The sequence below is a fragment of the Crocodylus siamensis genome, chromosome 2, assembly GCF_052110815.1.
Source record: "Crocodylus siamensis isolate JL-2025a chromosome 2, ASM5211081v1, whole genome shotgun sequence".
NCBI lineage: Eukaryota > Metazoa > Chordata > Crocodylia > Crocodylidae > Crocodylus > Crocodylus siamensis.
The window spans coordinates 19,500,936-19,528,792 of NC_143396.1; the positions used below are offsets into that span (position 1 = coordinate 19,500,936).

Sequence of the window (27,857 nt, forward strand, 5' to 3'; positions counted from 1 at the left end):
TGAGAGGGCTCCCAGCCATAGGGGCCACGTGTAGTCAAGGCCGAGTCCAGCAACTGATGGATCTCCTGGTCCCAGCTGCAACTCCCATGAGGCACAGACAGGATGGAAACCCCATCAGTTTCAGGATTCTAGGTCCCAGCTGTGCATGAAGCACAGCCAGGGCCAAGAGCCCTGTGTGGGCTAGGGGTTTCATGTACCCCCAAGTCTTGGGAATTACCACAGCTATGATCCCCAGGGCTCAGGAGTTTCAGGCTAAGCAAGGTGCACTCTTGCAAAAGGGAGCCCTGTCAGGTGACAGGACTCCCAGCCACAGGGGAGATGCTGCTACATGAGCAAATTAAAGCTCAATAACAACCAGCTATAAAGTTAGTACACATTTTTGAGGTATAACTATAGTTGATTGGAAATTTTTATCATGTGATAGCCACTTTGCTCATGTAGCTGTTTTAAGGTAATTATGCAATTAGTTAATACCAGGTATTAGTGTAATACCTGTAATGTGCAGAGGAGGCCTCAGCTTCCACCACCCTCTAGCTTCTACCTTCTTCCCTAACGCCTGGGGGGATGGTGTTATACAAATATACTTTTTGCCTATTGCTTTTCATAGATTTCATAGACATTAGGGCTGGAAGGGACCTCGGGAGATCATCGAGTCCAGCCCCCTGCCCAAAGGGCAGGAAGTCAGCTGGGGTCATAGGATCCCAGCAAGATAAGCATCCAATTTACTCTTGAAGGTGTTCAATGTAGGTGCTTGAACCACCTCCGCTGGCAGACTGTTCCAGACCTTGGGGGCTCGGACAGTAAAGAAATTCTTCCTTATGTCCAGCCTGAAATGGTCTTGCAGGAGTTTGTGACCATTCGACCTTGTCATCCCTTGGGGCGCTCTGGTGGTAATCTTATGTATTTTCTTGAGTTTTGCATTGCCTTAAGAAATTTCATTTTGTATTGCTCTGTAGCTTGGCATAAGTGCTCAACCTTTCTATGCTGTATGTACGAGAGAATGGGTGAGAGTGTGTCTGTGGAAAAGGAAAACATGAGCTGGCAACTGGCTGAAGAATGCAGACAGATAAAAGACCAAACAAGAAGACTCCGCCCCAGAACAGTGAGAGAACAACGGCAATTGACCTTCAGGAAAGAACACAATGATAACGCAGCAAAATCCCAAAGGACTGGGTGAATTGACAAGGCTATAAAAGGTGGGGCAAGACGTATCAATTTTGGGTCTTGTTCTGCATGTCATCCTGGAGCATAGGTTTGTCTGACGAGATGGACGAGCAGGAGCCTGGCTCCTACTGGTGATCAACTTGGCTGGCCCCTAAGTTGATCTGAGTATTGATAAGCCTGGTAATGTATACCAGTGCGGGACAGAAACTGGGGTATGAATGTGGTGTGTGTGTGTGTATGTGTGTGTATTAAGTGCTTAATCAATAAACATGGCATCTTGCCTTTTCCTCCCTCATAAGGTCTCACTTGTGATTTGAGTAATTGGCAATTTGTGTAACAAGGGCAGTGCACTGGGAGGAGTCTGGGGGGGTTGAGCTGCACATGCAGTGAGGGGTCCAGTCTGCTCTTGCTGTGTGCACAGCAGGACAGGGATCCAGGCTTCTTGTACTGCTGGGAGACACTGCATATGGCTGGGAGAAGATGGGGGTGCTATGTATGCAGCATGGGGGAGCCAGGCTACCTGTGGTGTACGTGTTGGGTGGAATGGCTGCCTACATAGCACATGCATTGGGGGGGCACATTGGGCTGCCTGCATGGTGGGTGAGAGTTTGGGGGTGGGGGTTGCCTGCATGGAGAGCAGCCCCCAGGACAGGGGCCTGCATGGCATGTGGTCCCAGGCTGCCCTGGCTTAGATGAATTCCTAGTCCTGGGTTGGGTTGCATTGTTGTGGGCAGAGCTAGATGCCTACCAACAGGCTTCATAGCTGCCAGACAGCTTAGCAGGGAGCAGTCTAAATTGGCCAGAAAGAGATCCTGAGAAGTGGGACTGAGGCATAAACTAGCTCATTCTTTTCTTTTGAATATCAAATAGTGGCAGTTTCTTTTTCTTACCCTATATTCAGTCACTGAGTACTTAAAGTGCTCCCCTGGAGATTCCAGGGTCAAAAAAACCCACACCAAAAAAAACCAAAGGGGTGCACATGGCAGCAGTGCACACCACCCAAAACTGAAGCCTGGCTAGCTGGAGTCATGGTCTGACTGCTAGTCAGGCTCCCTGCTGCAGGAGCACCACAGATGCAGCTTTCAGAGGCCCTCAGTACCCCAGGTAAGGCTGCTGAGGCCGGCACAGTTGCTGGCCCCAGCCTCCCCTTTCCTACCCAGGATAACCTGCTACATGCCGGGGCATGCATGGCATGGGCATCCCTGGATAAATACACATTCCTGCTCATGGGAACATCGTCCCATAGGGTATGCTGAAGTGGGTAGATCTAAGTTTTTCCTGTGAAAGATGTCCCACTTTCTGTAAAAGCGATCCACTAATCATTGAATCAGTGTGATTGAGCATATAAACCCCACACAGATTCATTAAGGATTATAAATTCAAGGACCCAGTTAGTCCATTTTATTTGAATATGAAAGGCTAAATTTAGTATCCACCTGCACTGGCGAGGCACTGGGTGGTGACAATTAAGGGAGTAAAACAGAGTCATAGGAGAAAGGAGCTGGGGATGAAGATGTTGCGGTTCTATAGCTGGTTTGAAAGAGCTAAACTGGTTAGCAGTTCTTTTTCCTTGGGTGGGGGCACCACAAAGAAGCTCAAAGAATGGAAGCTGTAAAAATGGCATTAACTCCTTTGTAAGTAGTCAAGGAAAAAGGCATAAGCCTGGAGCAAAGAAAATAACGTGCATTTTGTTTGACTTTTGCGTGCCTATACATGTGCTCTGATGCGTTTGATTAGAATGCAACAGAGTAGACTGTGTTCTCATTGAGCCTGCTGAAGTATTCAACTCAGAACAGTCCAGCGTACTGCAGCATCTCATGTATTCAGCATCCTGATTTCAAAATGGTGACCGGGGTGCTTTAACTATAGCTCATCATACAAGCTTTAGTTAAAGCATACCCACTGCCATTTTGAAACACGGGACATTGAACAGATGAGACACTGTAGGAGTTTTAATTAGAGCAGCTCCCAAGAGCTGGTTTAATTAAAATGCCACTACCCCACCTCAGAGAAGACGACACGTATAGGCACCTGTAATGGGCAAACTGAGTTATGCTAAGGCTTTTAGCCATAGTCCAGGCCTTCCCAGAACTAAGCAACAAAATTGAACGGACCACCTTATAAGGCACTGGGAAAAGGGAGTGCTGTGATGGGCCACTAGGTGAGCAAAAGACAGCAGTTTCCCTGCAAGGAATGTGGCTGGCAGTGCCAGGGAATTGGTGCACCATATAAGGAATGCTTGGCACAGAGCCAGAGGTTTCGACAATTTGGGATGAGAAAAGTTACAAAAATGATGGACAAACAAAGGAACATGTGTATGTTCTGCGTTGCCGCCCTGGGGAGACAGGAACAACCTTAGACTTCTTGTTTGAACATCAAGGAATCCAGAAACTAACATCCTGCACACCCAGCTGAGGATCTGAGGCTAGTACCACCGAAGGTTGCTGCTGTAACACCTGAAGGAACCGCTTGCCAGGTTGTATTACAAGGAAGTATACTTGCAGTATATTTTCATAGTTTCATAGTTGGTAGGGTTGGAAGGGACCTGAGCAGATCATCAAGTCCGACCCCCTGTGATGGCAGGACAAAGTACTGGGGTCAAATGACCCCAGGAAGGTGTTTGTCTAGCCTCCTCTTAAAGACCCCCAGGGTAGGAGCCTGCACCACTTCTCTTGGAAGTTGGTTCCAGATCCTAGCCACCCTGACCATGAAGTAGCACCTCCTGATATCTAGCCTAAATCTACCCTCTGCCAGCTTGTGACCATTATTCCTGGTCACTCCTGGCGGAGCTCAGGGGGAACAGGGACTCCCCCAATGCCTGCTGGTCCCCTCTGACTAGCTTGTAAACAGTCACTAGATCCCCCCCTCAGCCTTCTCTTGTGGAAGCTGAACAGGTTCAGGTCCCGTAGCCTCTTCTTGTAGCGCCTGCCCTGCTGCCCCCTGATCATGCAAGCGGCCCTCTTCTGGACCCTCTCCATGTTGTCCACATCCCTCCTGAAGTGTGGCACCCAGAACTTGATGCAGTACTCCAGCTGCGGCCTGACCAGTGCCACACAGAGGGGGAGGATCACCCCCTTGGACCTGCTTGAGATGCATCTGTGGATGCATGACAAGGTGCGGTTGGCCTTCCTGACTGCATCCCCACACTGCCGGCCCATGTTCATCTTGACATCAATAGTCATTCCAAGATCCTTTTCTGCCTCTGCACTGATGAGAAGGGAGTTCCCTAGCTTAGGGGTTACTATTAAAAGTTCACTTCATACCAAATTGGACAAGGGGCCGTGTCAATCTTTGGGGGTCTCTGGTAAAAGGAGTCCTAGGGGCAACAGCACCCTTGAGGTTTGGGTATTTTGTTTGTTTGCTTGTTGAGAGACATGCCAGGAGGAAGCCTTGGAGCTAGTAATCTGAAAGGAGAGTGAAACCAAGGGGATCCCTGAAGGTTTGGAATAAAAGATTAAAAGATATCTGTCTGTATGGTACCATAAATATACAAAACACTTTAAAATAATAACAGTTACAATAATAATTTAGCATTATATAATCCTAAGCTTAAATTTATACTCAATGATCTCAACAAGGGTCAGTATTTAAAAGACAGGAATCACACCTGTGACCATACATTCGATGGTAATTGGACCCAGCTGTCAAGTGGGTCAGCTCTGCACTGTTCAGTATTTCATTAGGCATATTACCGGTACTCTGCACCTACGGATTCATAGATTGTCAGGCTGGAAGGGACCTCAGAAGATCATTGGGTCCAGCCCCCTGCACCAACCAGGAAAGATAACTGGGGGGTCAGGTGACCCCAGCTGGTGACTGTGTAGTCTCCTCTTGAACTTTTCCAGGGTAGGCGATCGCACCACCTCTGGAGGGATCTTATTCCACAGTCTAGACACCCTGACTGTGCAGAAGTTTTTCCTAATGTTGAGCCTGAATCGATCGATCGATCGAGTTTGTGGCCATTACTCCTAGTTTTCCCCTCGGGTGCTCTGGTGACCACTTGCTCATCTAGCCCTTGATGTACTCCCCTAGTGTAGCAGTAAGCTGCTACCAGGTCCCCACTCGGCCTTCTTTTCCTTAGGGTGAAGGGTCCCAGATCCCTCAGCCTTTCCTCATATGACTTGCCTTTTAAGACTCTGATCATATGGTTGGCTCTTTGGACTCTCTCAAGCTTGTCCACATCCTTGTTAAAGTGTGGTGCCTAGTACTGGATGCAGTACTCCAGCTGTGGTCTCACCAGTGCTGAATAGAGCAGAAGAATCACCTCCTTGGCTTTGCTGGAGATGCATTGATTGATGCATGCCAGAGTATTATCTGCCTTACTGGCTACAGCATTGCACTGCTGGCTCTCAGCCAAACTGTGGTCTATTATTACCCCCAGGTCCCTTTCATTTGTGGTGCTAGTCAGTTTGGTGCTGCCAAGCCTATAGTGAGGGTTGCTTATCCTGAGGTGGACCACTTTACATTTCTTGATGCTGAACTTCATCAGGTTCTGATCTACCCAACTTGCCAGCCTGTCTAGGTCCACCTGTAACTGTAGCCTATCTTCAAGCATGACCACACTTCCCCATAACTTGGTGTCGTCCATGAGGTCACGAGGACTTCTGTAGTACCATCCATTTGAAATTCTTCAAGCCTTAGGCCAGCTATTCTGACTCGTAACTGGGGTCCCAAGAAATTGTTGTAGAAGTGTGGCAGGATGCAAGGAGATAAGCACAGGCTTGTCCCCCCAGCTGCTCCTGCACGTCCTGGAACAGGGGCTGGGTTGTGGTATCTAGACTTGACCCTACCTGGCCCTTGTTTATGGAAATAAGTACTATAATAAAGTTTGTTTTAGAAATGGGGTGTCACTTTACAAAAATGATGGAGGGGGGTCTGGAGTCTGAAAAAGTTGAGAATCACTGCTGTAGAAGCTAGATAGTGTTGTTTGAATAGTCCATGGAGGTATGTAAAAGTCCTTCATTGTGCCAACCTGTGATAAATATCATATATCCCTCTACTATTGACCATCTTGTTGAAACTGTAGTACGTCATGCTTTGAGCTCTGGAGGTCCCCAAGTCATCCCTCAGTGTGTCACAGCTGTACTTAGGACTTTCTGAAATTCTCTCACGAGTGCTAGTATAGTTGAGGCTGCCCCATGCTAATGCAATTGGGGGAGACTTAGAAGAATTTCAGGATGGACAGTAGTCTGTTTCTCAGCCCTTAGTCATAGCTGCTTGAAAGTTAATAGGCTACTCAGTGTTTCCTGCTGGTATATTACTGCAAATCAAAAGAATTAGTTCCCTCTGTTATGTATGACTGTGGAGTCATGAGGTTACCATTGTGGCCTAGATTGCTGACAATGATTTTTTTGGAACAGCAACATACATATGTAAATGATGACAGCAGAAAAACACCATTTTGTGATAAGGAACTCAGTGCGCCTTTACAATTGCACAGCACAAACAAGAGTCATTATTCTCTTAATGATAATCCCTGCCACAGTGATAAGTGGCAGGAGCAAAATGATGAAGAATGGGAGGTTATTTTAAGTTTGTTATTTATAGTGAGTTGGCCTCAGTCTTTGCTACAACCTTCTTTTTTGGGGGGTGTTTTGTCTGGGACCCAGCCAGACAGACTGTTCAAAATAAAATAGTCAACAAAAAGGGAATCTGGGTGGCATGTGTCTTTGTGTTGTGTGTTACGGGCCTTGGCTTTTGTTACAAATAGTGTGTGACGGGCTGGCTGACAGTGACCTGGCCCAGGGGTTTTGAAAGGGCAAAAGATGATTGGAGGACTTGGGATTCCCTTTCCTCACCAATCTGGTAATGATTTGGCCCAGGTGTTTTGAAGGGGTAAAAGATGATTGGAGGATTTGCGATTCCCTTTCTGCACCAATAGGCCCCAGAGACTCACCCCCCCCCCGTGTCCCCCGATTGGCCCCTTCGGTCACTTGGAGGGGGATAAAAGGGTCAGCGTGGGCTGACTCAGGAGAGACAACAAGGAAGGGGCTTCGTAGAGCTGATAAGAGCTGAGCCAGCAGGGTAGGAGCAGTGCCCCAGAAGAGCCTGAAAGAGCAGGACCTGCAGGCAGCAGTGGGACCCTCAGCAGTGGGGCCTGCAGCCGGCAGGAGAGGCTCCCCACTGGGCTCCAGGATCCCCTGGGAGAGGCTGTAGGCAGCAGGAGAGGCTCCCCCACTCCAGCAAGGATCTGAGCAGCAACCTGAGAGGATCCCAGCCCTGCTTCCAGCTCCTCCGATCAGAGGCCTGGCAGCTCAACGTGAAGCTGGGGCTCCTGGAAAGTCAAGACCCCTAGCAGGCTACAGTACTGCCACCAGTGGTGGCTCTGTGGTAGTATTCCTGTCTATTATGTGGGAGATCTGGGTTCAAGTTGCAGCTGAAGTAACTTGGGGTGAATAAGCTAACAAAAAGCAAATTTTCCTGCAGTGGAAAGGGGCCATTGTGCTTTCTTCCCCTCCCGATACCAAGGCCCTATGTTTCCTTGTCATTTTGCATTTTGTGCCTTTTTTATATTTCACCAACCCATATTGTTTGTTCTGCTATTTATGTTTTTTATATTTTGTTAACCCTGTTTTTTTTGTCAGTGATTGTAAGTGTCTAACCTTTGTTGAATCCTGCCCCCTTGGGGCATTGTAGTGTCTACTATACCCTCTGATTTATGCCTGTTATGTTCCTGGTATTAAAAGGTATATGGTAAAGTCCCCACTGGTGGTCTGGCTCTGCTCTATAGCGGGAGGAGAGTCCCTACACCTCCCACAGTACTTGTGCACCTGCTTTGATCCCTTCAGTTGGAGAAGGGGTACCTCTTGGAGTACCGCCTGGGTTACAAGTGTTTGCTTGTTTGTGTATTTGTTTTCTGAATTCATTCTTTACAAAATCTTTTGGAGGTATTTTTCTATTAAGTGATTCTCAGTGAGGAGAGCCTTGCAGTCCTCAAGAAACAGAAGTAAAATCTTGGAAATCTCTAAAGTCTTACTGAACTGTTGTCCTTCTCAAACAAAAGGCAAGCAAATTCTCATGTAGTAATGTGAAAAGGTTCAATCATACTTTACAGTAAGATTTGTAAACATTTCCCCAGTACCCGTCATTCCTTTTCTCTTTCTCACTTTGTACTTTTGGCTGATCTAAATAGGGGACTATGACATTTACAGTTTTCAGTAAATTAAAAGGAAGTGCAAGCAGTGAATTTACCAAGTATGTCAGTATCACAACCCCCAGCTTAAGGCTACTTATGGATTTACTTACCCCATCTCTGCAAGAGACCAACTCCTCCGAAGAGTCAATTTAACAAACTTCCTTAGTCTTATGCCTAATAAAATACTAAACAGTGCAGAGCTGACCCACTTGACAGCTGGGTCCAGTTACCATCAAATGTATGGTCACAGATGTGATTCCTGTCTTTTAAGTACTGACCCTTGTTGAGATTATTGAGTATAAATTTACACTTAAGATTACATAATGCTAAATTATTATTGTAAAGTGTTGTATATGTTTATGGTACCATACAGACAGGTATCTTTTAATGTTATCACCTTTTTCTGTAGATCTCAGTGCGTCTTACAAAGGTGGGTAAACATTTTAATTTCCCACATTATGAATGGGGAAACTGAAAAATGAACAGAACAGAGGGAAGACTTGGAGATAAATTTAACACAAGAAAAAAAGTATTGATCCCAAGCTGAAAAGTTCAGTCTTTTTATTTTCTAAAAGTTTTTAGATGTTTGAAGCAGGAATTTGCTTCAGATCATTTCTTAGGAAGGAAAGGAGTCAAAGTTGTGGTTATTAATAGTAATTATTCTCCATGAAGACAGGAAATCCAGTTTCACTGCATAATGGTATACATGCAACAGCAGTTGTGATGACAACATTCACTTTTCCATACTATTTCCATGTGTTTTTTCTCTAGAAAGAACTTTGACTGTATGTTTAATAAAAATGTAAGACTGATAAAAGCGTTCACATTACAAAGGAGAATGTGTCCTCATGCAGGTTTCTTTTGTGTCATCAGTTTCCCATCATAAATTCTGCATTTCATACACTGCCTCTCAGTTTCCTTCTTTGTTACCGGTAAAGTGTAGTGCATTTTCAATTATGTTATTTACTGTAGCACTGGTAGGAAAAACCTCCAACCTCTATGCTGGAGAAAAGGCAACCCATATGCCAAAATATTCATTGTGCACGCGTTCTCTCTCTTCCGCCTTCCACCCTTTTTCCATATCATTTTAAATATAACCTTTGCTTGAGAACAGCTCACAAACTTAAAATGAGAAAGCCATTGAAACTGAACTTATCGTTCATCGGAGATCATACCCACGCCCTGAAGATGATGTCCTTTCCCACAATTGCTCAGCTTTCTGTTTCTGTCCTCATAACTCTTTCTTTTTCAGTCCTCCGCCATTTCCCTTCTGTCATTATTACTAACTTCAGTATTAAGCTTTCTTGCTATGTATTAAAATTCAATTCTTCTATACTTTAAAAAAGACTTCATATTGCTTCTGAGAATTTAAATGCTGACCAAGATTATGCCATAAGCTAAGGGAGAAGTAATGTGGGAACTTTTTTTCAATAATAGCTAATTATCAGTTTTCGTAAACCATAGATTAGGAAAATAATAATACACTTCAGTGACAAATTCGTACTGAAATCTGAATCATCATCTTTATTCATATATGGTATCTATGAAGGTTTTCTAAAGCAATCTCCACAAAAGTATTGAAGTTGTGAACCAGTAAATCAGATCTCTCTCTCTCTGACAGTCCTATCTGATTATTTTTGGTGTGGTTTCCTTGCTGTGTACATACTAAGCCAAAAAATGGATTTTGACAACAACAAACTGGTTGAAGTCTGTTCTGGATCAAGATAATGCATACCGGCAGGGGGAAAATATAGGAGCTGTGACTGTCACTCACCTCCTTCCCCCAAAGCACTGTTGTACCCATGTGGCATTTGGGTAAAACTACAAGAACTCTTTTCCTTTCTTTTTTTTTCATAGTTATTAAAGATGTTGTTCATCCAAGTCCATGTTAACTGGTGCTTTTTGTTTTCCCCAAAAGGTAACTGCAGGGTATTCTGTGCTCAGACCCATCTTAAACTTTATGTCTTTGAAGCATTAGTAGTTGGCATAATATCCTAAAGCCAACTTATCTAGGGATTGTCCTTGATCTCATACAAATATCACTTCACTAAAGTAGCTCAGAAAATCAAGGGCAGAAACTGTGTCCTGGGCAAACAGGTTGGTTTCCAGGTGGATCCAAGTTAAAAACTGTTCAAAGTTCAGTCTTTGCTACTCAGGGAATATGTGCTCCAGTTTGGTTAAATACTGACAGTACCAAACTACTGGTGCTGAATCATACCATGAAAAGTGTTACAGGCAGGGTGAAGCCAAAAACAGTTGTGTGATTTCTGGTACCAGCCAGGATCCCTTCTTCTAGCAGCTGGTGTCACAGAGCAGTCAATAAATTGATACCCAAGGTAAAGCCAGATACACAGTTGCCAATCTTCAAGCATCCCATGCCTGACTGCATAGTAGAAATTCAAACTGGGCAGCTGCTGCTTCTCTCCTCAGCTGAGATAATAGTGTATCTGTATAATAGTGAAAATGGGAGGGAGCATTTGCCAGGAACTCCCACATCATCAACAGGTTGGATGAAAGCTTCCTGGCTTTAGCTTTTTGTTCCTCTAGAGTCCACTTAGGTTCAGATGTGGTGTGGTCTGCTGTGTGGCTGAGGCATCTCAAACAGTTCACTGTGCATATGCAGGGTCCTTGAAGGATGGCTGCTGTTTTGTGTTGGTCTCTCTAGTCCTCTAAAACTGATCACTGCTAATTTGTGGATCAAGCCAGCCTGGCTCAAGATGGTTTATCTGTCTGGGTTTTACGTATGTGTGAAATCTTTCTTTGTTGGTTTTGTCCACATGCAATCACTGAAATAATGACAAAGAACTTATGGCCTTAGGTGATACAGAGTTCACCAGTCATCCACACTTTTGTCACATCTTCTACAATGTAGGTTACACTTGAAGCCTTCTCAAAAGTTTCAACTAGTACAGCACCCCTGCTTGCTTGGAGTGATTCAGTTAGTTTCTATCTAATTCTAGATATAGTTCAAGGCATTGGTTTTAATCCATAGGTTATTTAGTGATTCATCTGCATCAAGCTGTCATGGCTACACTATTCCTAAAGGAAAGTGCCTAAGGATTTAGTGAAGTTTCTAAACGCAGGTAGTGCACTGACCTTCAAAGCATGGTACAAGGCAAAACTTTGTGGTAAAGCCTTTGAGTCACTTTCCTTTATCGCTGTGGTGGTATGGGGTTGTTCTGGGATAGGACTCATTTTGTATTTTTTAGCTGTGGGCAGTTTCATATACCATATTATGTAAATGTAATTCTTCTTCTCATGTCTCTACACTACATTTGACCATTTTGTTTTGCATGCTTGTGCTTGTTTATTGTACTTTGCAAGATCTCTCATTATACATCTGCTTTCAAGTAGTGGGCATTGCAGCAGATATTGCATAGTCACAAGTGACTGAACCAATGCTATAGCCCCATTTCTTCATCACTCCCACAGTTTCTGGTGTGTAGGCAGTTGAGACATGATGACCTTTGCCATTGTTCCTCATCCCATAGTAGTAAAGACTCAGCTGTTGGGGGGCTCTTTTTTTGCTGTCAGCTATCTTTTTCAGCCTCTTCTTCCACATCTGTAGTTGTTCAAACCACAATTTTTATTTTTAAAGTGTAATGTATCTTATGTTACAGTGATGGTCACCTAAGTAATTTCTATAAATCATTACATCTGTGACAGGGTGCCAGGATATCATTCAGCTTATGATGTATAACTCTATAGTTTTTCATAGTTATACAATTTCTTCCACTCTGATTAGTTGTGGGCATCTAGTTTACATCTTTATATCTGAAAAACTCTGCAGTAGGCAAATTTGTCTGGCAACAACTACTGGTTACGCAGACAGCAGGAAGTTGAATAATTTCTTAGGTACTGTACTGTGAAGATACACATCTCACTACTTTAGGCTTATTTACACAGAACCAATCTAGCAAACGAATCTGAATTAACTAAACTGTGACTATAATGTGGGTGAATTGAATTGTATCTCTACGTGAATACTTTTGTTATTAAGTGGCCTTAATTTGATTTATTTTACTTCAGCTTGAAATTTATTTTACTTCAGCTTGAAATCAAATTAAGGCCCCTTTACCTGAATAAGTATATCTGCATTAGGATTTGATGTAGTTAAACTAACCAGCTTTAAAATTGCACCTTTAGCTAGTTCAGATTACTTTCTCTGGTCGTCCCAATATAGACATACCCTCTGACTACTACAGTTCCTCTATCATTGTACATACACTCCACATTTTTTAACTGTTTTCAGTTGGTGGACCTGGTGCCTCTGCTACTTATTCTCTTTTAGGTTGAAATCACATGGACCATTGATTCTAAAACAAGCCTGCTTTAGTCACTATATTTTTTCCACTGTTTCAGCCCTACCCCATTTGTCTAATAAATTTCTTGAGACTTATAGACTGTGGTCTTGTTAGATTGTAACTCTGAGTCAGGGACCCTTGTTTTAGGATTCATTGGACCATATTAGTAGTTTAGCTAAGACTTTTCAATTTAAAATTTAAAAGCCAAATTTCTGTCCTGTGGCTACTTTTTAAGCATACCCCTAAATGTTACTATGAATGCTAGATGCACAGTTTATTCAACATTCTTATAATGTCAGTTATGGTCTGTACCTGAACAACTAGTCATCACCAGAATATATTAGATGCTTGCAACAGGAGTAATGCTTGTGGGAATTGTAGCAGGGTCCCTTAATCCCTGCTATTTAGAGAATAAGAAGGCAATATTAAAAGGCTACAATATGCTGTAGGCAGCTAGGGTCTGTGGGGCTGCAAGGTAGCAGTTTAGGAGCTAGCTGCAAGACTACAGAACAGAGCTCCAGACAAGTAGGAAGCCAAACTGCAGCAAATGAGGGCAGGCTGTTCATTAAGTTGAGGGAATGGCAACTAGTCAGGGGATTCCATGACTGGAAGAGGTGGAGCTCCAGGTATATAAATCTGGGTTACTGAGGTAGAGTGGTCAGGCTGGCCTGAATCTTAGGAAAGATAAAAGCTCCTGTCAGCCTAATCTGGAATAGAGGAGAAGAGCAGGTACTCTAATGGTTGGGAAGGGCCCCAGCTGAGTGTGGGTGAGGGCCTAGCAGAGGCATGGGGAACCCAGGGTGGGTCTGAGTTTAGATTAGAGACTGGTGGGTCTATGCTTGTTTTTTGTTGAATGGAGGCTTAGGCTGTGGCTGTAGCGATAAGTAGAAGAATATGCAGTAGGGTGCCTGTGGCACTCTGGGTTCTAATATAGGACCAGAAGGCCCAGTGAAGATTGTCTGAGTGAAATGTGTGAGGACTGGATGTGGTTAGGGGGTCAGCTAGGTGATTAGTGCTGCAAGATCTGTAGGGCCATGATTGAGAGAAGATGAGGATTAGGAATAAGTGATCTGAGGTCAACGGGAGGAGCATCCAAGGCTCACTGAGACTCCATGGGCAGCTTCCCAAATATACATGGGACATCTAAAGAGGCATAATGTGTAAGGAAAAGGCAGTAGCCATGGGAAACTAGAGCAGGTGGGCAGGATCAGTTTGGGTACCTGGGGTTGTGGCAGGATGTATTCTGTGACGTGTTCTATTCTGTAGCAGGACCTCTTCTGCAGTGGCTCTTACTACCGAATATAACACTCATGCTAGCTGGTTTTAAGAGCCATCTACTTGCATTACCAGATGATCTTTCTCCCAGCTTCTTCTACTTCTCTAAGTTTCTGAATGTGCCTATCTTCCAGAACCTGGTTATAACTACCCCTTTGTTTTTCTTTCCAGGGCACCACAATCCACAAAGCTACCGCTTGTCTTTCTTTTTTTTTTTTCCAAGATGCATTGATCTCCCTGCACCACCTCTTCCCCACCCCCACCTTCCTCCAGAGTCATGACTGATTGTGTGATATATTAAATGCTCCTGGAAATGGTGTCCAGGAGACGGTCCAGGTGAGGCAGCAGGAACTTCCTGGTGTGGCAGCACGGCAGAAGGCTAAACCCAGACCCTGCAAGGGCAGTAGCAAGACAGAACTGCTTACAGCATAGGAACTATATAACTGTCTGTAAACAATAACATGCTTCCATATCACAAGCCTCATCAAGGTAATACAGACTGCGTGGAACAGCTTATTCAGCCTTAGCCAGATCAGGAGCTCTTCAGCCAAGTGTTACTGCCTCACCTGTGGCTGAGAGGATTAACACTGGACTCTACACCTGACGCTTGCAGCTTCAGGGAGATCCTTGCAGTCAGGAGTCAGTGTCTGTTTCCTTTTCTTCCAGTAAAGAAAAATCAGGTTCTGATGCACACCTCAAGTTTGGGGGGCTGACTTTGGAGGGAAAGCTGCATGTGCTGTATGAGTAAATACAGTATGCCTTGCACCATCACAGTGGAAGCCTGATCTGTGTCTTAGCTTCTAGGCTTAACTGAAAACCATTCCAAAATATGCATGAAAGAAGGAATAAAAATTGCAAAAACAGGCAAAGGTGCAAGTGACAGGATGGAAGGAACAGGTATTTGTCAAACCCAGAGGATGTTCTTGAAAGAACAAGTTGCATCCATTCAAAAAGGGCTCGGTCCTTGGGCCTGCGCCGTTCAATTTCTTCATCAGCGATTTGGACAACAGAGTGAAAAGCAACCTGTTTAAATTTGCTGATGATACCAAAATTTGGGGTGAGGTGAGGACGCTAGTAGGGAGGGAAAGATTGCAGCAAGATCTGGATAGGTTACAGGAGTGGGCTAACATAAACAGGATGCGTTTCAATATTGACAAGTGCAGGGTGCTACACTTGGGCAGTAGAAACCAGCAGCACACTTATAGAATGGAAAACTCCTTTCTTGGGAGCACGGAGGCAGTAAGGGATCTTGGAGTCATTATTGACTCCAAGATGAACATGGGCCGACAATGCGAGGTCACGGTTGGCAGGGCTAACTGGACCTTGTCGTGCATCCACAGATGCACCTCAAGTAGAGCCAAGGAGGTGATCCTCTCCCTTTATGCGACGCTGGTCAGGCCACAACTGGAGTACTGCGTCCACTTCTGTGCGCCCCACTTCAGGAGGGATGTGGACAACATGGAGAGGGTCCAGAGGAGGGCCACCCGCATGATCCGGGGACAACAGGGCAGACTCTACAATGAAAGACTGCGGGACCTAAACCTGTTTAGCCTTCACAAGAGAAGACTGAGGGGGGGGCTGGTGACTGCCTATAAACTCACTAGGGGGGACCAGAATGGTTTGGGGGAGACACTGTTTCCCCTAGCGCCCCCTGGCATAACAAGGAATAATGGACACAAGTTGTTGGAGAGTAGGTTTAGATTAGACATCCGCAAGAACTACTTCACAGTTAGGGCGGCTAGGAGCTGGAACCAACTTCCAAGGGAAGTGGTGTTGGCTCCTACCCTGGGGGTCTTTAAGAAGAGGCTTGATGCCTACCTGGCTGGACTCATTTGAGTCCAGTTTTTCTCCTGCCCAGGCGGGGGATTAGACTTGAAGATCTACAAGGTCCCTTCCAACCCCACTTCTATGATTCTATGAATTCCCATCCAACTTTATGCCTGTCAGTGGCCCCATTGGGCGCATCCATACATGCAAGCATGTGCACTTGCAGCAGCTTAAATAGAACTGGTGCAAATTTGAGCTGGGGCTTTTTGCCTCAGTGCTGGTGCCTGGACATGCACTTTGGTGTGGGGCAAATTGTGCCACTTGAGCCAGGCAGGTTATTTTGCCTCCTCCTGGATCTGCAGCCAAGAGGAGCTAGAGCCTGGGGCCAGCACCTGTGCTGTCCCCATCAGTATAAAAAGGTGTCCTGTCCTGGCCCCATCAGTATAAAAAGCCACCCTGGCAAGTAGCCCAGGGCTACTCGCTCTCAGGAGCTTCTGGGACCTGGTCAATTGGTATCTGGGGAAACTGCCCCTTGTGCCAGCTGGACTGCTGAAGCATCCCTGAGAGTTCCCTGCAGGCATCTGGTAGTAGAGGCATCTGCCCCTGTAGGCCAGCTGCCAGTGGGCTGTGGGTGCAGCGTTGGCTTTTGTGTGGCACTACTGCCATGTGAACTCCCTGCCCAGACATCTGGGAAGCTATCTGTCAAGGCACGTCCTCCTGTCCCCAATTATCTTCATAATAAAATGAATTCTAAATACCTATATGTTTTGCTGTTTGCCTTTGGTTTTCTTACCATAGAGCAGTTAGAGCTCCCTGTGACCCCTTCACTAACCAGGATGTGGGGACAGCTGCCCTGCAGCCACATCTCCTTCCAGCAGGCCTAGCAGCTAGGCATGCAGGATGTGTGCTGAGGGGACGTGGGGTTTGCAGGAGGGGAGTGGAAAGTAGGGTAGGGGGCTGTGGGGTGTGTGGAAGGACTGTGTGGCGGGGCTGCTCAGAAGGGGTCAGATCCCTGCCCCCCAACAGGGACCACATGGTGCCCCGTTTGCTCCTCCAGCCCCCCAGATTGCTGCCCTGCCTGGCCCCATCCCCTGCTAGCTCCTGCTGCCCCCCCAGCCTTCCCACTTGCACCTCCAGCCACCCGATGACTGCCCCAGCCTCCTGACACAAAAAAGAAAAGGAAAAAAGCCTTGTACTCACTGGGAATAGCAGGGGCTGTGGGGGCTCTGGGGCCTTGTGGCAGAGCCCCCCTGCACAGCACAGGGCAGTGGGGGGCAGCATGGCCCAGCCACCTGCACTGCTGCTGCCCGATTGGGTGGGAGTGGCCGGGGCTGGCAGGGCACCATGCAGCTCCGCACACTATCAAGCAGCTGGGGCACGATGGCTGTCATCTGGGCCTGTACTGCACTGGGGGGGGGCTCTTCCACGAGGCCCCAGTGACCCTGATGGCAGCTGCTACTGCTGGTGAGTGCAGGCTTTTTTTTTCTTTTTTTTTAATTGCAGGGATGCTGGGGGCTCAGGGGGCAGGCAGGCGATGGAGCCAGGTGGGGAAGTGATCAGGGGATACAGCCAGGCAGGACAGGGATTAGGGGGGCAGGCAGGGGTGGGGCAGTGATTGGGGGGGGCTCGGGGGTGGGTGGAGAAGCCATGGGGGGATGGGGGAGTGGGTGGGGCTGGCGAGGGTCCCTCCCATGGTCCCCTCCCCCCTCCAGCCCCTCCACCCCTTACTTACTGGCAGGAGCCCGGGGCCAGCTCCCTGTGGCTGGCACGCTGCCTGCCCTGGATGCTGCCTGCCTTGCTGGCTACCAGAGCATCTCTGTGGAGGACCCAGCCTCCAGTTGCCTAAGGGCACAGTCCAGGACCATGCACCCAGTCTACTCCCAAGCACATGGGTACATTCTTACTAAATCATGAAGTCTCCTTCCTCATGTTTATGTTGTCTGCTTCTCAAGCTAAATCATTGTAACAGGGAGCATGTGGCCCTGTTACTGCAAACATTTAAAGAAAAAGAAACTTACCTGAGCAGCGGTGAGACACTGGAGACATGTCATCAGCCGGGGCCGGGAATGTCTACCACACCAGGAGACTTGAAAATAAGTAATTGAAACTGACCAGCTTTAAAAGCTGAGGAGTGCATCAAGACAACCCCAAAAAGGGAATAGAGAGATCCATAGCCCCAAGACGGAGAGCAACGGAGCTGAGTTCATACAGAGGTACAAGAGAAGCCAGGAAGTGATGTCCCCTCGGGAGGCGAATACTGAGAAGCAGCTGAGGTAAACCACAACTGGAGATCGTTCTGTCTACTCCTGGACCCAGGTAGACTGACTTTAATTAAAGACTTTTTTGTCTGAATTGTTGGCCAGCTGGCCAGATTATAAATAGACTGTGTCAAGTTGTTCTACAGAGCAGAGGGGAGGGGCAGAAGCCTGAAACCCCACTTGCAAAGAGAACTTTCCACGCTAGAAGGGACAGGTTACAGGGGTGGGCAGATGAGAATAGGATGGGATTCAGTACGGACAAGTGCAGGGTACTGCACCTAGGGAGAAAGAACCAGCAGTATACTTATAGGCTGGGGAATTCCCTACTTATCAGCACAGAGGCAGAAAGGGATCTTGGAGTCATTAGTGATTCCAAGATGAACATGGCCCGCCAATGTTCATCTTGTGATCAGTAAGGCTAACTGCACCTTGTTGTGCATCCACAGATGCATCTCGAGCAGGTCGAAGGAGGTGATCCTCCCCCACTGTGACATTGGTCAGGCTGCAGTTGGAGTACTGTGTCCAGTTCTGGGCACCGCACTTCAGGAGGGATGTGGCCAGCATCGAGAGGGTCCAGAGAAGGTCCACTTGCATGGTTAGGGGGCAGCAGGGTAGGCCCTATGAGGAGAGGCTATGGGACCTGAACCTGTTCAGCCTTCAAGAGAAGGCTGAGAGGGGATCTGGTGGCTGTCTATAAACTTACCAGGGGGGACCAACGGGGAATGGGAGAGGCCCTGTTCCCTCTAGCGCTACCCAGAGTAACTAAGAATAATGGCCACAAGATGATTGAGAATAAGTTCAGGCTAGATATCAGGAGGCACTACTTCACAGTCAGGGCGGCTAGGATCTGGAACCAATTTCCAAGGGAAGTAGTGCTCGCTCCTACCTTGGGGGTCTTCAGAAGGAGGCTAGATAATCACCTAGCCGGGGTCATTTTCTCCCAGCATTCTTTCCTGCCCATCACAGGGGGTCGGACTTGATGATCTGCTCAGGTCCCTTCCAATCCTACCAACTATGAAACCTATTAATGATTAGACCCACACTGGGTTTTTTTTGTGGGTTTATCCATTAAGGGCATGGTACCCTGAAGTGTTGTGTTGCCTAATAACCAGGCTTGGCATCGCTCTTAGAGAGTAAACAAACACCCAGATACAGAGGCAGAGAAATAAAAATGTAAGAAGACCAACTTCAACTGTAATTAAGAACACTGAGTTATCCCTATGTTATACTTTGAATTAACTCCCACCAAGACATGGCAGGTGAGAAAAACACATGTGGGACGCTCTGAGTTGAAGTTTTTCCCATTTTTATAATAATTTTTTAGAAACACCCACTCACAATCATATTTCAGCTTTTCCAGGGACAATGATAGAAGAAGGAAGTAGAGTCCAAGGGGGATTTTAAATTAAAAAAAAAAAGGAAGCAGCTTTTCTTTGTCACTCTTTTACCTTTCAGGACTTTATTACCCCCTTTAAAGCATTTAACAGATTTTCTTCTCTTTGAATTGCTCATTCTTTTAAGTTCATAATTTAAAAAAATAGTCCAAAATGCTTCCTACTGTCAGAAATAACCATATTCTTGACTTGTACTTTCTTTTTTAAGCCAGGGTGAGTGATTTAAAAAAAAAAAAAAGAAGCACATCAGTGTTTTAAAATCACGTTAGCTCTATTTGATCTGGTGATAATTCTAACCTGATGAACAAAAAGCAAACCTTGAAGGCAAAAATAAATCTTCCAGCAGCAGCAGAGAGGGCAGGGAATAGGTGGAGGCATGGGTCGAGGGGGTTGGGGGGCAGGGCTGGGCAGGAGGGCAGCAGCCAGCTGAGAACTTCTGCACAGTCTTGGTTGAGCTGATGCCACCATGCATGCTCTGCCCACTCTCGCTCTGTTTCTCTGAAAGCAAGAGCAGCTGGGAACAGTTTTGGAGCTCTTGGTATGGGAATGCTGCTTGATGCAGACTCTGGGAGTGGGAGGAGGTTCCAGTGCACCTCCTAACTTGGTGCCTATGGTGGATTTGCTTCTCTTCCACTCCTTGTTACACTACTACTTGTGCAGCAGGGTTGATTGTGTAATTTTATTAATAGGTTAGACAAGGACTTAATGAGATGGTTTAGATATACCTGATCATGCTTCAAGCAGTGGGTTGGACTAGATGACCTCTAGGGAGACCCTTCCAGGCCCTACTCATATAATTTTAAGTAGACTTCCATCATTAAGAAAATGTATACATAATCCTGTCATTTCAAGTGTGGGTGTGTGCGATATAAATAGATGTGCGCACACATACGCAACACAGTTATAGTATGCATGATGTGGAAAAGACTGCATATTGGACAATACTTATTTTTCTTTTCTTTTTTTTAACTGAACATTTAAAAAAATCTTTTAAAGATGAGACGAGGAGAAGTTAGTGATGCTGTACCATTTGGGAGCTTGCAAAAAAAAGTCTGAAAAAACTCTCTGCTTGACTTGGCCTGTCAGAAGAGCCTATTACATACTATAAACTATCCAGCAGAGCTGACTATAGATTTGTCATGTGCTCATTTAAGTCAATGTCAGAACTGTTTGATTCAGTGGCACAGGAAATCATAGAGGACTAGCTCATGGCTTAAAAAGTCCCAGAATAGTTTGAAGGCCTGATGCCCCTCTTTATTACCATGGTTATATTCCATGGATCTCATCATATTGTAACACCACTGCACTTAGCCTTCACTGACTCTGGAGATATGAGTAGTCAGGATTATTCAAAAAGCCACAATCTATGCATTAGTAGGCAGATTGTAGCATGCACACTTCAATTGAAAAGAAAAGTGACAGTCCATTCACTTAATGTTAACACAGTACAACCCGGGGGTGTGGGGGAGGGGTGATATATTTAGTAAACATCATCACCCTCCTTTAAATATGTATGTATTTTACCAGTGTATGCAGTAAAAACCACTGTTGGTAAGGCTTGTTGTGAACAGTCACTTGTCCCTATCCTCAAGGAGAAGTATAAGCAAAGAGGGGTGGTGAAGCTTTAAGGTGACCAGCAAGTGCGGAAAGCCGTCTAATTTTATTAGAGCTAAGCCCTGCAGAAGGCCTTATCGCCTGCTTGCTTCTGCTAGATGCTTGCATCAGCTCCCTGCTGATAAAGTAATGAACAGGACCAAAATCTTGCAGTGCAAAACAGAAATGCTTGGGAAAAAAAAAAAAATCAAGAGGGTATGGAGGGGAAAGGAAACCTGGGAAAGCAACAAATGTGCATGTAAGGTGGTAGAGAAGCAGTTTTATGTTTATATTTGCTCAGATCCTAGAAATCCAAGATGTGCCCTGCGTTTCACCACTTGGATCAGCAGAACCGAGGGCTGCAACGATTTTGGTTGGACCTGTGGAATAGTCTTTTGCCTTTTTCCTGTCTCCAAGATATAACCAGCCCTGGGCTACCATATTCTGCTCAAATATGGTCAGAAATTGTGAGGAGGATAAGGGAGATGCTTCTTAGCTTGGTTTGGTGTATAGCCCAAAGAGCTTTCACTTCTAGTTGACCCATATTAGATGGGGAAGATGCTGCTAGCTCCTCAAATCCAGAGTGTAGTACTGTAAAGAATAAAAAGACTACCCTCCTAGCATATAGTCTTTGAAGCCTTCACTTGCCCTCTAGTGGCAGGCCAGACTCAGAACAAGCTACAGAACTGCAGTCTCACAAAGAAAGCAAGCTTGCTTGTTTCTCAGGCATTTTATTGAGGAAACGGGACCAGAGGAGTCAGTGTGTTTCCAATCTGCTCATGCTCTATGGCAGTCGGCACAATATAAATGCTAAGAAAGATTGTGGAGTTAACATTTTTACTCTTATAATTGGTGTATTGAGTTTGAATGATAAATTATGCATGTGCCCACATGCATCGAGGCTTCTTGTATACCCTGAAAAATTTAAATATAACTGCTGTATTTATCATTTATTATTTTTTGTTCTTTAGCAGCCCATACAGGCCCAGAAAGCTTGTCCTGGTTTGGTAGGGCTGGAAGCCAGCCCCACATTAGGGGGATTTCTGTTTCTGCAAAGGAAGGGAGCAAGGAAATGAACAAGATGAAATTCCCAGGATGAATGACCAAGAAAACCCCTAGTCTTTTCCAGCCTACGCACGAGCCTTACTTTGACTAAACTGCACAAGGCCGTAAACCTCCATCCACAATGGAAAATGCATTGTACTCGGAAATCTTTGTAAAAATGGATCAAAATAACCAATTTCAGTTCTCCAGTTAAAATGGCTGAACATATCTTTTATGTAAGCAACCTATTAGACATTTCTTGTCTCTCTTTGACTCCCCCTTATATCTAATCATCCATTAGGTTTTATTTGTGACTGTTTTAGTATATCGTAATTTAGAAAAATAGTTTTTATTCTGCAACTTGTAATAGAAATGGGTTGGTTATTTACTAATTAAATAACAGATAATGAATTATTAATAATTGAATTAAACCCTAAGGCTAAAAAAGACCACTAGTTATATAATTGCTTTTTAAAGTTTCTTCCTTTTATAGGCTGCACCCTGAAGTCTGACACTGTTCCATGTGCAATGCTGCTGCTGTGGGCAATCCAGGAAAGAACCCCATTTAACATGAGCAGGAAAGGTCATTTGTAATGAACATCATGACCAGGATACAAGTTCTCTTTTAAAATCCCTTTAAAAAACAAACTTCATTCTCTCTCAGGTTTTCTTGTGGGCCTCAGAATTGGTAAGCACCGAACAGTCCCTATAACAGATTCTACTCTTCACTGCTGACCTCCCCTGGATTTCAGGAGCTCTGACAAGCATTTTGTTTTTTTGTTTTCATGTTTGTGCTTACTTAGTTTCTAGATTTTTTTATCTTACTTTGCCTACCCCTGTCCTAGGGAGAGTGAATGGTTTTGGCTGAAGTGCCAAAAAAAACTCACGTCTACCTTGTAAGGTGCCAGAGTGCCAGTATACCAGAAAATCAAAACCAGAGTTGAGATGCATGCCAGATGCACTGAATATTAATATAGTTAATAATCATAAATGCCTTTTTTTTTTTTTTTAAACAGTAAATACTAGGTTTTTCTAAAGATTCTAAACCTGGCACAATACATAAAACTTCATATACTTCATGCGCACACACAGAACCAGACACACAGATGCCCACAGACACGTACACACATATGGCCAGGCTGCTGGGCAACAGGACAAAAGTCTGACCTGATGAGGACACACCCCAGCCAGACTTTGTGCCAGTGGTAACTGCATGAATGCCTCAGAGCATGGAGCTAGTCCCTGGGCTTCGAACCCCGGGATCAGCTCAGTACTGGTGGCAACTGCAACACATGCATCAAGGTGCAAGGAGCAGGGCAGGGGTAGCGCAACTGCAGCACCTCCACCACTGTCCACCTTGAGGCATGCATGCTTGCGGTGCCCCAGCCCCTCAGGGCTGAGTCGGCTGGAAGTTTTCAGCACAGTGGCCCTGAGTAGTGCCTGCCCAGGCCCTAGCCCCTGAATGGGAGCTAAGGGTGGGCAATGCTGGGGCCCAGGCAGGCCAAGGCAGCTGCGGTGGTTCTTCCTGGGGCCCCAGAGGGTTTCCCGCAGCTGGGCCCTTCACTGGGGCAGCTCTACTCTTCTTGTTTTGTTTTTAAAGAAGTGTTTCCTGTTCCAAGCCAAATCAGACAAAACAAGTCCAAATCCATGAGTTAAGCCAGAACCATAAGTGGCCCTACAACCAGCAAACATCCTCCACCCCCACCAGGGGCTTCAGATATTTTCAAAGTCTTTTGGCAGGCATCCCATGTGCAGGCCCAAGCCTGGAGGCTTGGAGTTTGGATGCCCCCACATTTCACCTACCCTCAACCATATGGGTGCAGGAGCAAGCTAGGGAGGAGCCTCCCATTTCCATAAAGTGGGCTTTAAGCCCCAACACCTCAGTGGGTACTAAACCATGCCAGAAAAACAGTTATTCCTGGGAACACTTAAGGAAAACTGCCTTCATGGATCCAGATACAATGCATTTCCCCTGCCAGGTGCAGGGAGGCTGAGCCCAGAGCCAGGAGCCCTCCAAGCCCAGTGTCCTGTCCTGGCCATGCAGTGTCCCCGCAGGCAGGGCAGCTGTAGTGCATCCCTGGAGCCACATGAGCCGGGTCAGACCCCACCACAGGTGCTGCTGGGCACCCCCACTCGCTGCAGCCCAAGCCCATGGGGCCCCAGGGCAGCCACTGCTTCCACCCAGCCCCCACCTTCCCAAAGGGCTGACTCAGCTGGCCTACCCGCAGTACCTCCCAGACCCCACCCTGAGCACCCAGTCCTGGCACCCCAGTGCTGCTCTCAACCAGGTAGGACAGGGTGTCCATCTGCCTGAGCCGCAGGCCTTGCCCACTCATTGGGAGCCTCCAGCCTGGACCCCGGCCCTGCCCCGCTACAGCTTCCCTCCAGTTTTTCTTTTTTTTTTTTTCCTCCAAACAATTTCTTTGCACATCTTCTGGTGTGCCAGGGAAAATGTCTCCATGTGCCACTAATTGGCACACATGCCAAGGGTTGCCAACCCCTGGCCTAGGAGATCAGAAGCTGAGCATGCTTGATTGAGACCATGAACAGCCAGATTCTGTTCCAACCCATTAGGCATCTGAGTGGGCTAATACACATAGCTGCAATTCTATTATACCCTATTCAAGTCCTGAACATTCATTAATGCATCTTCTTCTGTAATATACCATCACCTTGTCCTCAAACTGAGTCATAAAAAGTAGTGAGGAGTAGTAGTATCTACCCACCTTTTGCACTACCTGTATACCTGCTTTATATACTTGTTAGGTAGAAGAGAATCTTGGCCCTAAGGCCCCTGCTATATAGTGCATATTTTATGCAATGAACTGTTAATTGTGCAAATCATGCAATAGGTACAGATTAATTATCACACAATTAGCTGGGTAACTGTGCAATATAATTAGATGAGCCACAGGTGCAAGATAATTATCACCTCATAAAAATGACTATTGAGGTATAAAAGCCACCTAGATACCAAGGTAGTGCTTTAAAAATGTGTAACACCCCTATATTTGATTTCTATCCAGCTTTACTTTAAGTGTGTGGCAGGGCCCTTGTGCATCTTTAATCTTCCTGTTCTTCCTTGCCCTTCTTAGTTGTGCCTTTCTGGAACAATTCAGCTATCTTAGAAGGTTATGAATGAAGAAGTGGACTGCAATATGTTCTGATCTGTTGATAACTTTTGAAAAGGCCAAAGCCTGTGGTCCCCAATCTAGTCTGTGTCTTCTGTCTTTCCTTCAAAGTTCTGGGTAAAGTACTTCTTGTGAAAGGCCTTCAAACCCTAGTCTTCTCTTAAAAGAAGCACTAAGAAAATAGTTTAAAAACCACCACATTCTGGTAAAAACTAGTAAGACACAAGATAGTACCACACTGTCATGTGCTTTTTATAGCTTGTCTGCTCTCCTTTGCTTGGTTAGATAGCAATAAGTTCATTGGGCAAATGCCCCTCTGCTTAGCCATTAAACAAGTATATCCGTCTTTCTCTTTGTGTATGTTACTGCAGTGACCAGTACCATATATCTCAGTAATTAACATGTTTTTTAAATAATGACTTATAAAGTACTGATGGCCTTATCTCAAGAATGGTTTTTCAGGAGCTTAAAAATATTATTTTTTTCCATTGCTGCCAGCTAGCAGAGGTATATTAAGTTGAAACCAATGTTATGGTCTTGCTCCTAAGTTTACCAATTTTTAAAAAGTTTACTGATTTTAAGTCTATACTTTTCTAGTATTGGCAGAGTTTATACTAGTATAAAAGTGATTTTTGTTGATATGTTGCTCTTCTGTATTTTGGCAGGTAAAATAAGTCTCTCAGAGCTGAAGTGCTTTTTATTCTTTTAGCATAATCTACAGTAAGGCTTATGCTGGCATAGTTGTGCTGGTAAAGTATCGTGGCCCACACACAGACACACACCAATTTTACTTGTTTGTGTGCAGAAAAAGTAGTAGACACTTGTATAATGGAGTTGGGGTGCACTGTTACATAAATTTTAATTGTATTTACACTAGGGCTTTTACCTGTACAGACTACTGTATACACTCAAATAGAAGACAACCCTGATTATAAGATGTCTTCCTCATAATTAGGGTTTATAGGTAGAAAAGTGTATAAATTTGTTATAATATTCCAGGTATAGAATTTAATTATTGGAGGTTTCCCTTAAATTTGTACCCTTTCTACTATTACAACAGGGAAAATAACTCAGGGGAAGTGTGTGTGTGTGTGGGGGAGGGGGGGTGCGAAATCAGGTAGTCCCTTTGGTCTCTGCTTCCCCCCAGCTTTTTCCCCTGGCAGCCCTGTCCTCCTTTCCTTACGGTCAGGCCCTTCTCTTCCTGAAGAAGTTTGAAATTTAAATATGACTGTAGAAATTTGTTTTCTAAGTTATTTGCATATAGTACCAGGCACTTGGTTCATCTAGAATTGATGTATGATATTTTTCTCTTCGAAGTATTTTTACCTCACCCCTTCCCATATCTTTACTCCACTTATGACCTTGCCTTTTCTTATTCTTTCTGCTAATGGTCCCATGCCACAGAAATAGTAGTGGTGACAGGAGGCACCCTTGTCTTATTCCTGTATGGATTTTAAAAGCCCTATTTAGATGCCCATTACTTTGGACTCGACTCTCCACTTCTCTATACAATAACCTTATCCAACATATACATTTCTCTGGAACCCCATTTTTCTTAGCACGTTGAATCCATGATCCACACTGTCATATGCTTTTTTTAAATCTAGGCTTGCTATAACTATGTTTGTTTTCCTCTCTTGTATGTGGGACAGTGCATCTCTGATCACTCAAACTGCTTTGGAGATCCTTCTACCTGGTACTGGACATACTTGGTCTTCAGGTTTTATCTCATCCTCACAGCCAGCATCTTGGCCATTAGCTTATAGTCCATATTAAGGAGTGTAAATCAGCCTCCAGTTTCAGGAGTTCCTTCTCCCCATTCTTGAAGATTAAAAATCACAGTGCCTCTTGGAAAAATCTTTCCCTACCTCTCCTGTTTCCACTATTTCCTTGAAAACTTCTGCTATATCCCTTTCTACCCATAAGAAAGCTTCATAAAATTACATAGGTACCCATCTGACCCTGGCGATTTCCCACTTTTAAAGGTTTTTAAGCACTCCTCCACTTCCTCTAAGCTTATTTTTTCTTCCATTTTCTTTGTTTCCTCCACTTCTACTTTCTCTTCAGTCTCTTCCTGTAAAGCCTTCATCTTTTTCATGTTTCCTTCTCTTGATATAGTTCTTCATGAAGTCTTGTTTCCTGCAACACCTTCTCCTGATTTTCTACTCGGGTACAACTTTCTTCCTGCACTGCCATTAGCTTTCCTTTTGCCATCTGCTATCCTAGCCAAAAAGTATCAGGACCACTCTGTTTCTTTTTGCTCATCTAGGTTGCATGTACTAAAAGCACTCTCTCATATCTTTCCATCTCCTGCATTGTTTCTTTTTGTTCAGGAATGGGAAATTATTTCAGCTGGAGGGTCGCTTAACTTTTGATGAGCTGTTGAGGGCTGCAAGGGTAGCCCTGCCTCTTGATAGGTGCCCTGCCCCTGATCGCGATCTTGGGACTGGAAGTCCTATTCCCTAACCCCTGAACTTTGCTGCTGGAATCCCTTCTCTTGCTCCTCAGAAGTGTTCCTTTTGGGAGTGGGGCACACTGCCCGCCTGTCTCACCCACCATGACTTGCTGGAAAATTAATAAGCTGTTAAATAAAGGTAGGAGGCTACCCAATTTTTTTGCCCCAATGCCAGGGGGTGCTATCTGCAGCTCTGATCCTCCTCTACACCACAGCCGAAGCCTCACAGATGGCTTTCAGATGTTACAAGCACACCAGTCTCACACTAGGCTCCAGAATCCTCCCCATAGGACCTTCTTTTGTTCCCCTGCTCTGGTGGCATACACCATATTCATCT

At 45.2% G+C, this 27,857-nt stretch overlaps 1 long non-coding RNA gene across 1 annotated transcript in view; it reads left to right on the forward strand.

The window, feature by feature from the left end:
- Positions 1–27,857, forward strand: part of LOC149870031 (uncharacterized) — a 71,203-nt gene that overhangs the window by 31,560 nt on the left and 11,786 nt on the right. The gene's annotated exons all lie outside the window — the stretch shown is intronic.